General features: G+C 46.7%; 1 protein-coding gene across 1 annotated transcript in view; it reads right to left on the bottom strand.

Moving 5' to 3' along the window:
* LOC122808888 (transketolase-like protein 2) overlaps nucleotides 1-12,885 on the bottom strand; it is a 327,865-nt gene that overhangs the window by 127,108 nt on the left and 187,872 nt on the right. The window lies entirely within an intron of this gene.

The raw sequence follows: 12,885 nt of genomic DNA, 5'->3' as shown, positions 1-12,885 counted from the left end.
AGAGAAATTTTAGGTCTGCAGTAGCAACTGGCTCAAAAGGAGGGAGTGAGTTTTTCCAAAAAAAAATTGAGGTCCCTTGCAGGAGTTGGTGCTCTCCTGGAAGGTCCTAAATTTGCTTTAGCAGAGGATGAGAGAAGAGGCGAGGTTCTGTGTTTTAATGAGGTGAAATGGCAGAGGCATGGATTTGTATGGAAGAAAAAGATGGGCCCTTGTGAAGCATCAGTTAGTATTGTAGAATCTGAGGAATATTGGGCATTGCTGTGCTTAATCCTTGTGATTGGTTCCAGGCACAGAATCTTTTCCATTTGTCAGCATAAGATTTTCTAGTACTAGGCCTTCTAGCCTCCAAAATGACATCCATCACAGGTTTGCTGAAGGATGCCAAGGGTGAAATTAGTTGATTAGTCACGCTGCAAGATCCAAAGTTTGCAGCCAAGTGTGCAGAATTTGGTAGTTCTGCTGAGACAGTAGGTAAGGTGTCCGAGGCAGGTGCCATGGAGGAAGGTGTGACATTGCACAGGAGTGGGTATCAAGTGTTGGCGAGGCCAGTCTGGAGCAAATCAATCATTTGGTTTGTCCTGACTTAGTAGAGGCAGAGGGGGAAAGCATAGATTGATGGAGCATCCCACCTTCCAAGCTTTTTTTGTGATGAATTCTTGTGCAGAATTTGTCCAACTGATTGATCTTTTTGCCTCACCCCAGGACTATGTCTGGGCTCCCCCATTTGCGTGTCAAAATGTTGAAAACTTGCGGTTCCAGTTTCCATTTGTGGGTCCATAAGATTTCTGCTTAGTTCTTCTGCCAGAATATTTAGCTTTCCTGGCAGGAATTGAGCGTGTAGTTTTATTTGATAGGTAAAGGCAGTGTTACACAATGCCGTGGCTAGTCAAAGGGGGTAGGAATATGTACCCCCTGCTTGTTTATGTACCACATAACTGTAGTGTTTTCTATCATTAGTTGTCCTTGAAGGCTGTCTGTGCATTCTTACAGCTAGCATCTCTGATTGATATGTAGGTGCATTTGATTCGGGCTCCATTTGCCCTGAATGCACTTTCCTGCCAGATAAGCCCCCCAAGCATAGTCTGATGCATCTGTAGTTAGGGTTTGGGCAGCAGGGGGTGGAGTGAATAGCAGTCCCTTAAGTGGCAGGCCTCTGCCCACCATAGGAACTCTAGTTCCAGGCAAGGTATAATGAGAATTATCGTTTCCGGGCTCTGACAATGTTGACTCCATAAACTTAAGTACCACTGAAGTTTCCTCATATGCAGTCTTGCATATGAAATTAGTAGAATGCAGGCGGCCATGAACCCAAAGGCTTGCAGAGGTTGTCTTGCAGATAGCAGGGTTTTTGTGGCCACCTGTTTGAAGCAAGTCACCAATTGAATTTAATTTTCTGGCATAAGGCGAGTCATCTGGGCAGTTCTATTCAAGCTTGCACCCAGGAATGTAATTTGAGAGGGTACCAGTTGCGATTTTTTGTTTATGGTGTACCCTAGACAAGTTAGAACCCTTTTTACAAATGCCAGATGCTTTAGAATGACCTGGTTTTCTGCCTGAATTGGACAATCGTCCAGGTATGGATATATTTGAATATTTCTTTGCCTGCAGAATGCAATTACTGGTGCCAGGCACTTTGAGAAGACCCTGGGCGCAGCAGATAAGCCAAAGGGCAGTGTAGAGAACTGGTAATGCAAGTAGCCTGCTTTGAAGCAGGGGTATCTTCTGCAAGATTCCCCGATTGGGATATGCAAGTAAGCCTCTTGCGTCTACAGTTACCATCCAGGCATCTTTGCCTAGCATAGGTAGTAACGGTTGAATAGTCAGCATCTTGAATTTTGGAATGTCCAGAAATGTGTTTAAAGTCCAGAATTGGATACCATGATTTGTCTTTTCTGGATACCAGGAAAAGTCTTTAATAGAAACTTGATCCCTTTTTCTCTTCAGGTACTGACTGAATAGCCCCCATGTTCAGGAGGGACAGAACTTGTTTCTGGGCCTCTGTCCAATGATTTGGGGGCAGATCTGGCCATCCGTTTGGGACTGGCAACATGTGGAAATGAAATCTGTATCCCTGGAATACTATACTTAAAACCCATTTGTCCTGGGTAATAAGTTGCCAGTTTTGTGCATGAAGTGCCAGCACCCCCCCCCCCCCAAAGGGGTGGCTAAAAGGTAAGTGCTTGGTAATTCTAGAGGGAAGTCATTGAGACTGTTTACCATAGTGAGGTGCCTTGTTGTTTCCAGATTTTGAGGTGGAGGCACCCCATTGTTTTGTTCTAAAAGTTCCTTGTGACTGAAACCTGGAGCCTTTGGAATGTCTGACTTGAGCGGCTCTAGAGGGAACTGGAAAGGACCAGTTCTTAGGTCAGTGAATACTAAATCTTGGAGGTTGCACTTGTAAGAAATCTTTCACAGTTTGCATAGATTTAGCTTCATCTTCCATCTTTACAACAGGACTGTCTCTCTGGTCCTAAGGCTGAAGGTGTTAAAGGAGCAAACAATTTTGCTTTAACATGGTCAAGCAGAGTTTGCTCTTTGAGCCAAGCATGCCTTCTTAGCACAGATCCAGTTACAGCAGCCCTGCAAGAGGCCTCCAAGGAATCAAAACCACATTGCAAAATTTTCCAACTTGTTCAGCTGAAGGTAATAAATCTTGCAAATCTTTATTTTCCACACAGAGATTAACAATTTTTCATTTAAGTAGTCCCATGATATGCTGTTAATATTTAAGCATAAGAAATTGACAGTTTAAAGCCCTGATTGCCAAGGTTGCAGATGTTGTAAACCTTCTTACCCCATCTATCCAGCGCCCCATCTATCCAGCGCCCTGGAATCTCTATCAGAAGGGTTAGGATTTTTAGCAGTAGAGGCCTTAATGCCCTTGGGACCCTGAGAAATGGTTTCAGGATCAGCAATAGGATTTTTGAAAAAGAAATTGTGGGAGTCAGGAACCCTGTAGTATCTGTCTGGCTTACAAGGAGCTGGAGGCAGAGAATCAGGAGTCGTACTAGATTCTGAAAAAATCAACAAGGTCTAGAACAGGAGAGGTATAGCCACATGCCTATGCTGAGGAACAAAATTCAAGTCTCTTTAGATTCAGAGAAATCCTGACTTTCTCAGTGGAAATGTCCCCTTAAGGTATGCAAAGTTTCCCAAAAAGAAAAATCCTCAGGGGGAGAAACAGAAGGAATAGAATTTTCTGCATCAGAGTCCTCATAAGTAGGAATAGACAAATCCTGTTCATTAGGAGTCAGAAGAAATAGAATCCTGTGCAGAAGATACATAATCAATGTCTGGTAATCTCAAGTGAAGTACCTCGCACTCTGTTCTACACAGCTTTGGGCGTGGAGTGGGCATAATGCACAGGATTGGCAGGGTGAACTAGCGTGGAGCAGTCACTGTAGTTCAGTCAAAGTAAACATCATTGGTAACCTAATTATGATCAGTTAATCTGTAAAACAGTAAAACAGGCATATTCCCGCGCTATACAAAATACAAGGTGTCAACAAATTTAAAACAAGGTAGTGCCAACGCCCTGTTATACCACCAATATATAAAAGGACTGTTTTAGCTGGTTTGCTTATATGAAATTTTTTTAAAATGAATAGACTACATTTGCAATGTTATTCTTGATTTCAACATGTGCATTTGTTTCAGTTTTACATGTAAACACTGCGATCCAATGTTTTGCCTGAATAAAGTTACTGTGCAATGTGTAATACTTTAAAAACACTACAATCCAATATATTTTTTGTACATTTGCAATGGTTTTCCTGAATAAAGTGCCCGGTGCAATAAATTATAAGTGTGCATTGGTTTCCAATGATTTTACGTGAAAAAAGTTACCGCTATGGTATAATGAATTTCATGTGCAATACTGAGGCGTGTTCGGGGCGGGATTTGCTACTGCACATCCTGCGAGGTACTACACTTGGTGATTACCCAAGGTCTTCCATAGGCCTCTTAGAAGGGTGTTGGCTACCCCTGATCAGAGTAATTAAATTTTCAGCCATTGTGATAATTTGTTTTTAGTCATAGGGACCTGCACATGTGGACCAGGCGTCTGTTTTTTAGACAGATTTAGATTTTGGACTTAGTTTTGAAGATGGCATTGGTCTAATATACAAATCTGTAGGCCTGAAAACTACCCTCAGAAGCTGGTGCCTGCACAGCGGCCCTGGACCCATCGAAGGTAGAGACATACACGGGTTCCATAATTGAAGCATCTTAAGGCATTCCGGACTCCGAATGGGTCTCAGTAGAGGCCTGCGAATCAGTAGTAGTGGGTATCAGGGGCTGCAAAAGCACCTGAGTACCGGCAAACTGGCGACTGGCTTAGGAGAAGCATCGTAGTCCGTTTTGGACCTCGATGGTCTAAGTTTTTTTTTTTTTTTTTTTTTTAAGGTATTTTTTTAAGGTATTCCGGTAGTCTGACTGCTAACAGACGACATTTCTGGATAATTATATATTGAGCCAGAATATTCAGAAGCAAAAACAGACGTTTAATCGTGCGTTGATTAAATTCAGCATAAAACCGACAGCAAGGGACATTGTGGTCAGGGCCTAGGCAAGGAATACAGTACAAATGAAAATCCTTGGAGGTATTTGCTTCCCACAAGTATTTTACGGACATCGGTAAGGAGCAAGAAAAAGTTTCCCCAACGGGGTACTTAGCTTTTATTTGAATACTTCGGTTCTGAAACTCGCAAAAAAAAAATTTCAGGAGTCTGCCAACCGGCACTTGCGAACTGCTTCTGCTTTGGGCACCGCGTGACTAGAAAGACTGATGCAATGGCGTCAGCTGCATGTTTTATACCCCTGACGTCATGGAAAAAGGGGTAGCAACTGACCCAAGACTTTGTTAATCAGGCCGACTGAGGGTAACCTGCCAGCAGATTACCCAAAAGTAATGACTAAAACAGTGAAACACTAAGAACATGTAGATGAACAGTAGGGGTCCCAGGACAGATCCCTAGGGAACACTACTAGTGACAGGTCTGCTGTCAGTAGTGGAGGCACCTATTTTGACCTTGTGGGTCCTTCTCAGCGAGCCAGTTGGCCACCCACCTAATGCAGGGATTTACACCAAGTTGCATTAAGTTTTCGATGCCAGAGTGGGGGATCATGTCAAAGGCCTTGGCCAAGTCAAAGTAAACTATATGTACCGACTTTCCCTCATCCAAGGCCTTGGTGAGTGTCTCAAAAGAAGAAGTCAACCAGGTTCAGCAGGCAAGATCTGCCCTTGACTAATCTTAACTGGGTGGGGTCAAGTGCTTGGAGATTGCCTATGTCCTTGTTTGACATCCCCAATATGCTCCATGGCTTTACAGATAAGACTTGTCAAGCTAATGGGGTGATGGATTCCAGGGTTAGTAGTGGCACCACCTTTGTGCGAGAGAGCTCAAGACAAGCACTAATTTAGTTGGCTTCGACTAAACATAGCAACCAGATCAGTCTAGCAGGATGTGCTAAAACAGCCCATCAACTTTCAGCAGAGTCCCGACAGAGGAACAGGCCCAGAGTTCTCTGACAACCCATGGGGCCTTAGCAGGTATATCTAACTTGCAGTGCAAAGCTTACAGACCATCTTTCTTAGGATTTATTTTTTCAGCTAAAGGGGATGTCAGAGGCAGAACTCTGATGAAATGCTTGTGCTAGAGTCAAAGAAGCACTGCCTCAAAGGACATTGAAAAACAATGCAAACAGGAAGGGTCTCAAATGGGACACAAGTTTCCTTGGTCTGTAAAACCATTTGAAAGGAACATCGTGCTTCCTGGTCTGGCAGCTGAAAACTTTGGATCTGTAAAAATCATGCAGCCATCATGCCTACATCTAAAGTCAAACGTGAGGTGCATGATGGAGCGCCAGTTTTGGTGTAGTGGCCAGACAGCATAATTGCCAAGATTCACCAATTTAGCATTACTACACCGTTTTAAATGATCTAAGAGTGGCCTTTATGCCAGACTGATGTGGACTGAAGCAGCATGCTACTGTGAAAGAAGGGGGTGTTAAAACCAGTTACTGCTGGTATGACAGCACTGGAAGCAAACAGTCCAAAGAACCTATGACCAATTCTATGCAATAAAAAGTAAAGCATTTGGAGTGCGGCAGCTGGAGAGCTGTGTAAATTATGCCCAACAAGCAGATTTCAGGCCAGGGGTGAAGCACCATAAAAGATGAAAAATTTACAGAAAGGCAAATGTACAGATACAGTCTTCTACAAAGGCCTTTAAACCCCGATGACCACACACACTACTCAAACTGAAAACGACCTCAAGTGCAGAAGCCACAACATGGTTCAAAGACCTTCTCCAACTAAAGCTCATCCATTTCTGACAGACTCCAAGCAATACAGTTCCTCTGGCATCTGTTATAGTGCTCTTGCTCCTCTTCCTTAGTAAGAAATTTCCTTACTGCCTGCCAATACACTAATGACATGGTCACTTCAGATTTAACACCTCCCACTTAATACTCAAAACACTAATACCAAACTCTGCTTTTTGTTACTCAAGAGCTTGCCAAAACTATGTCCCTGGATATTACAATCTACAACAGAAGTAACCACTTCCTTCAAACACCTTGTGATTTGGCTAGGTCAAGTAACTTTTAGTTATGTACTCACCATAACTTCAGATGTTTGGGATCCATCTCGCCTACATTCTGACTGATGGGTTCGGAGCAGATCCCTCGGCTCCGACTCGGCACGCTTATGCCAAAGAGCGAAGTCTCTTATTGGCTGAGCTTACTATATCCCAGGATGCACCACTACCAGTCCCCCAGATCTAGTTTGTCCGCATACATGCACGCCCTGCTTATATAACATCGTCAGATGAAACAAGATAAACAGTAGAACTCAAAACCGTTCAATCTCTTCTGATCTCCAAGGCAGGGGGAAGGAGGGTGGGTATTAGGAATGTAGGCGAGATGGATCCCAAACATCTGAAGTTATGGTGAGTACACAACTAAAAGATGTTATGTGATCCTATCTCGCCTACATTCTGACTGATGGGACAGTGTCCCTAGCACCTGAATCCTGGGTGGCTCACTGGAAAACACTCCTGAGTACCGTGGAACCAAATGATGCTCGTCCTTTAGATGCCACATCCAATTTGTAGTGGGAAATGAAAGTGTGCGGATTGGACCAAGTAGCCACAGCACAAATCTCCGATATAGCGAGCTTGGAATGAAAAGCTATAGAAGTAGCCATAGCTCTGGTAGAATGAGCTTTGATAGATGTTGTAAGTTGCTTATTTGAAGAAGAATAAGCCTGAGTTATGCAATCTCTGATCCATTTGGAGATAGTAGCTTTTGTGATGGTTTGACCCAATTTATTATCTGAGAAGGACACAAACAACTGGTCTGACTTACGAAGTTGCTGAGTCCTGTCCAAATAGAAGCGTAACTGCCTGTGAACATCCAATTTATGGAGAGTGTATTCTGCTTCATTGGAGAATTTTGGGAAGAAAACTGGTAGCTCTAGAGATTGTTGGAGACAGAAACTAGAACAGACCTTTGGGACAAAGGATGGATTAGGCCTAAGTGATACTCTATCCTTGTGGAAAATCAAGTACGGTGGTTTAATAGACAGGGCTTGAAGCTCTGAAACTCTTCTTGCAGAAGTAATTGCAACTAAGAAGGCAGTTTTCCAAGACAGATATTTTAACTCACATGTAGCAGCCGGTTCAGAAGGGGAAGATGTTAATGCGCGAAGCACCAAATCAAGATCCCACGGAGGCAGGATGAAAAACTGGGGGTCTTAACAGACCCGCACCTTTAATGAAAGTTTTGCATAGTCTGCTGCTCATCAATGGAGGATCCATGGATTCGTGGAATTTAGAGATAGCCGCTAGTTGGACTTTAATAGTAGAGACAGAAGATCCTTGATTAAACAGGGATGTTAAGAATTTCAAAACCTCTGGGATAGGAGCAGTGATAGGGTCTAAGCCCTTGAGTTGAGCCCAGATAGCAAACCTCTTCCACTTACTGATGTACAATTTGTTAGTGGTGGGTTTGTGGGCCGAAGATAAAATATGAACAACTTCCGGGTCTAGTGTGTGACTTCTGACTAAAGTCGGAAGTGGAGGAGCCAAGCTGTCAACTTCAAAGATCGAAGGGACTGATGCTGATGTCCCGACTGATGAATTAGCAGGTCCGGAATTAGGTCTAAAGTCCACGGATCGTCCCCCGGATGCTTCTTCAGGTAAGGAAACCATACCTGACGAGGCCAATATGGGGCAATCAGTATCATTGCGGATCCCAATTGAGAAGCTTTTTGAATGACTTTGGAGAGAAGTGGAATCGGAGGAAAGGCATAAAGTAGCCCTGTTGGCCAAGGTTGTGCTAGAGCATCCATAGCTGGTACTCCCTGATGTGGGATCAAGGAGAAGAACCTTTGGCACTTGGTGTTTAGTGGAGTTGCAAATAGGTCGCAGCACGCGTCCCCATCTCCTGAAAACCTGAGCTGCTACTGTTTGGTTTAGAGACCACTCGTGAGGAGAGAGAATTGTCCTGCTCAATTTGTCTGCCAATATATTTGATTTTCCCGGAATGTGGGTCGCTACCAAGAAGCGATTGGTAGCTACAGCCCATTCCCACACTCTCATGGCCTCTCTGCAAAGGGGGTAAGATCTGGTCCCTCCTTGTTTGTTCAGATACCAGACCACCGACATGTTGTCTGTGTGGATGGCGATGATGCCCTGAGGAAGAAACTTGTGTAAGGCCTGTAGGGATAGAAGTACGGCCCTCATCTCCAACACATTGATGTGGAGAAGAGCTTCGTCTGGAAGCCAGGAGCCCTGAACTAGCCTGCCCAGACAATGCCCCCCCCACCCTATCTGGGAGGCATCTGTCGTCAGGGTAACCACTGGAGAGGGAATAACAAAGGGGCTTCCTTGATTCAGATTGGATATCTGAAGCCACCAGCGAAGGTCCCGTTTGCATGTTTCCGTAATCATGATGTGATGATTGAGGGGAAGATCCTGAAAGGACCATTGAGTTGACAATAGCCACTGAAGAATCCTCATGTGCAATCTTGCCAGAGGAACTAAAAGAACCGTGGCAGACATTGAGCCTAAAACTTGTAGAACCATCCTGGCTGGGGCTTTGGATCTCGAGATCAGAGCTTGAACTTGGCCCTGTAAAGTTTGGATCCTTTCGGCAGGAAGAAAGACGCGCATCAATCTTGAGTCTATCTCTGCTCCTATGAACCTTATGCGTTGAGAGGGCAGCAAGACAGACTTTGACCAATTGAATGTAATCCCCAGGGTAGCACCCAGGGAGATGGTGGCTTTGAGGTTGTCCATTAGTAGATGCCTGGTGGTGGCAGTCAGGAGCCAGTCGTCCAGATAGGGAAACACTTGGAATCCAAGACTTCTCAGGTGAGCCGTCACTACTGCCAAACACTTGGTGAACACCCTGGGGGCTGTGGTGAGACCAAAGGGCAGAGCACAAAATTGGTAATGACCGACTCCCAGGCTGAAGCGCAGATACCTCCTGGATGCCTGATGTATCGGTATGTGATAATAGGCGTCCTTGAGGTCTATGGAGCACATCCAAACATCCTTCTCCAACAATGGGAGAATGGATTGTAACGTGACCATTCGGAATTTGGATTTCGTGACGGATTGGTTCAGTCTGCTGAGATCCAGTATTGGTCTCAGGTCCCCTGTCTTTTTTGGCACTAAAAAGAACCTGGAGTAATTTCCTGATCCGATCTGGTCTGTGGGGTGGATGACTCCTTTTTCTAGCAGCTTTAAAGCTTCTGCGGCTGCCATTTCCCTTTGACTGGGTGGTGGGTCCGGGATTTTTTTGGACGGTGGGGGTGAGTATGTGAATGGGATGGTGTAACCTCCGGCAATGATCCGAAGCACCCATCTGTCCTGAGTGATTGACTCCCAGGCTTTTAGGTGCTTGGCAAAACGACACCCGACTGGCTCCGGAGCAGCACAGCCGGGCAATCCCTCATGATGTGTGGGAGGCTGAAGAGCCACGAAAGGACTCGCGGTCTCCAGAATTGCGGGGCCCTCTGTCGCCTCTGGGACGGCGTCTCCCAGAAAAATTTCCCCGTCCTCTGCCTCTGGAAGGGGAATCTTCCTGCTGTTGGGGGAAAAACTTACGAGATTTGCGGAACCACATTCCCCCCCCCCCCTTTAGCCTTGGGGTAAGGCCGAAAGGGAGTGGAATAACGGGCACCTACGGCAGATAAAGTTTTTCCCTCTTGCTCACAGCGGGTAAGGGTGTCTTTAACCTTGGGTCCAAACAAGGAGGACCCATCAAAGGGAGCGTCGGCGAAGGAAGACTTGAAGGCCTCCGCAAACTGACACAAGCGGAGCCAGGCTTGTCTCCGTAGAGCCACGCCTGTGCCTGCCGCTCTACCCGCCCCTTCGGCCGCATAGGAAATGAGCCTCATGGACGAGTTAGAAATTGACGTAAGGATAGCCAACTGAGAGCTAACCGACTGGGCTAGCTGCTCAGGTAGGTTACCAGAGAGGGAATCTGACAACTCCTTGACCAGATCCCTCTGAAGCCTGGTAAAATGTGCCAAATAATTCAGAGACCGTAAAGTAAAGGCCGCTGAAGTCAGGGTGCGCTTCCCGTACCTGTCCATACTCCTAGACTCCTTATTAGGAGGATGGACGGACGTTGAAGCCTCTGCCACGTCCTGTTGTGTAGCAGATGCCACCACCATGGCATCTACAGCCACGCCTTTAGTGAGGAACTCCTTCTCGGGGGGAGCAGACAAAAATTTATTTGGACGAGAAGGGACTGGTTCCACGGTATCTGGATGTTCCCACGCCCTTCGACAAACTAAATCCAGAAGCTCGAAGGGCGGAGACACCCAGGAGGCGGAGGGCTGAGCCCCAAAGGCCTTAAGGAGCACTGACTCAGCAGAGGGGGGTTTGGATATCCAGCCGCCTCGTTGTTTGAGGATCTCTAAGATGTCTGCAAATGAGACATCATCCGAGGACGACTTCGGGGACCCCTCTGCATCATCAAGATCAGTGTCCGATGTAATAGACTCGGGGGAGTCCACGTGCTTCCTCTTGCACGATCTCTTCCTTGGGGGTTCCTCCGAAGACAACTCCGAAGAACCCTCAGGAGGAGGGGAACCCCCAATGGGGGTAACCTCAGGCCCAGGGGCTCCGCTGACTACAGACAGGGGAACTGCCAAAGACCCAGTCTCCACGCCCAGGGAAGGTGCCGGTAAAGCCGGGGAGATGGCCGAAGAGGACTTGGCCAAGGCACTCCTCATGGCTCTGAAAGCCGGACCCCCAGAATCCTGGGAGTGTCCGGTCCCCGGAGCCATGATAGCCGACGGAAGTCCCGCAGCCGAAGCACCGAGGGGGAGGCTCGGAACCGAAAGCATAGGCCCCGAAACATCACCCCCGGGTCCAGCCGAAGAAGTCCGCGTACCAAACTCGGACCCGAAGGCCCGGGTTGGAGTAAGGGTCGGAGCCGACCCTAAGATCTCCACCGGCTCCAACAGCACCTGCTCCGACGGAGCCGAAGCAGTCGGAGGAGGAATGGCAATGGGGTGGGCCAGGGTCATCGGCTCCGAAGCCAACTGGGTCGGAACCGAAACAAATTTTTGGAAGACTGGGGACTGGAACAGTCTTTGGAGCACCCTGTCTATATCAGAATCTGACATCCTCGAAGACAGAGAGGAAACAGAACGGGTTCGAGACGGCCTCTCCAACGGCCCCAAAGGACTAGGGGACCGGCTCCGAGGTGACTCGATGACTATCGGCGCCGAAGGAATACACACACCAGGTTCCATCGGTGCCGAGGTGGACTTCGGCGCCGAGGAGGAAGTGTCTGAGCGGGCGACCCTTGTCGGCTCCGAGACCAATGGAGCCGACGAAGGTGACCCGCCTCTCGATGCCCCAGCCATCGGCTCCGAAGCCAGAGGAGTCGATACTGGTGGCATCGAGGCAGACCGTTCCGACCTCGGCTCCGAAGTCCTTGGAGCCGAAGGAGAGGCCTGCCTATGTCTCTTGGCGGTCGGATCCGACGGACTGGTCGGAACAGACGCCCTTTTCTTTTTAGCCGGAGAAGGAGAGGATGCCAAGGCTTCTTCAAAGGAAGGTTTAATTAACCCCTTGAGAATCAATTTATTTTTCCTCTCCTGGAGGACCCTTGAGGAAAAAGCGTGACATACGCTGCATGACTCCTGTAAGTGTTTTGCACCCAAACAATACACACAGAGCGAGTGATCGTCTGTGATGGACATTTTGAAACTACATTTTGTACATTTCTTAAAGCCCGAAGGCCTAGGATTCTGAGACATTATGGTAAGACAATTTCAGTAATCTTGACAGGAAAAAATACAATTACTGACTGACACCACCTAAAAATATATAGCTTACAGTTATCGCTTAAAAGCGCAAATGACAGGGAACTTTGAAAACCCTGTAAGGTTTTAAGAGGGTTGACAGACCGGGAAGGCCTTAGATGAAGGGGGCCTAAACCAAACTCAACCCAATCACACACAAGTCTTCAACAAATCCAAACACACACAATGAGAAGAATAGCCGTTAAAACAGCTTTTTAAGACAAAAACAGCAAAAAACTGACAGAAAAAGTTAGTAAAATTACTACTCAGCTCAGCCAGCTCGAGACCACGTCTTCGCAGGTTAGCGGCAAACGAGATCTGGGGGACTGGTAGTGGTGCATCCTGGGATATAGTAAGCTCAGCCAATAAGAGACTTCGCTCTTTGGCATAAGCGTGCCGAGTCGGAGCCGAGGGATCGGCTCCGAACCCATCAGTCAGAATGTAGGCGAGATAGGATCACATAACATCCTCCAACTCAAAATTGTTCTAGTTCTGGTGGTTACATTTTATTTGGACCAGATCTGCTATAGGAAAGGGAATTATAGATAAAACTT

This window comes from Protopterus annectens, chromosome 8.part0, assembly GCF_019279795.1.
Source record: "Protopterus annectens isolate FY-2018-M chromosome 8.part0, PAN1.0, whole genome shotgun sequence".
NCBI lineage: Eukaryota > Metazoa > Chordata > Ceratodontiformes > Protopteridae > Protopterus > Protopterus annectens.
This window is presented reverse-complemented; position numbering and strand designations above follow the sequence as displayed.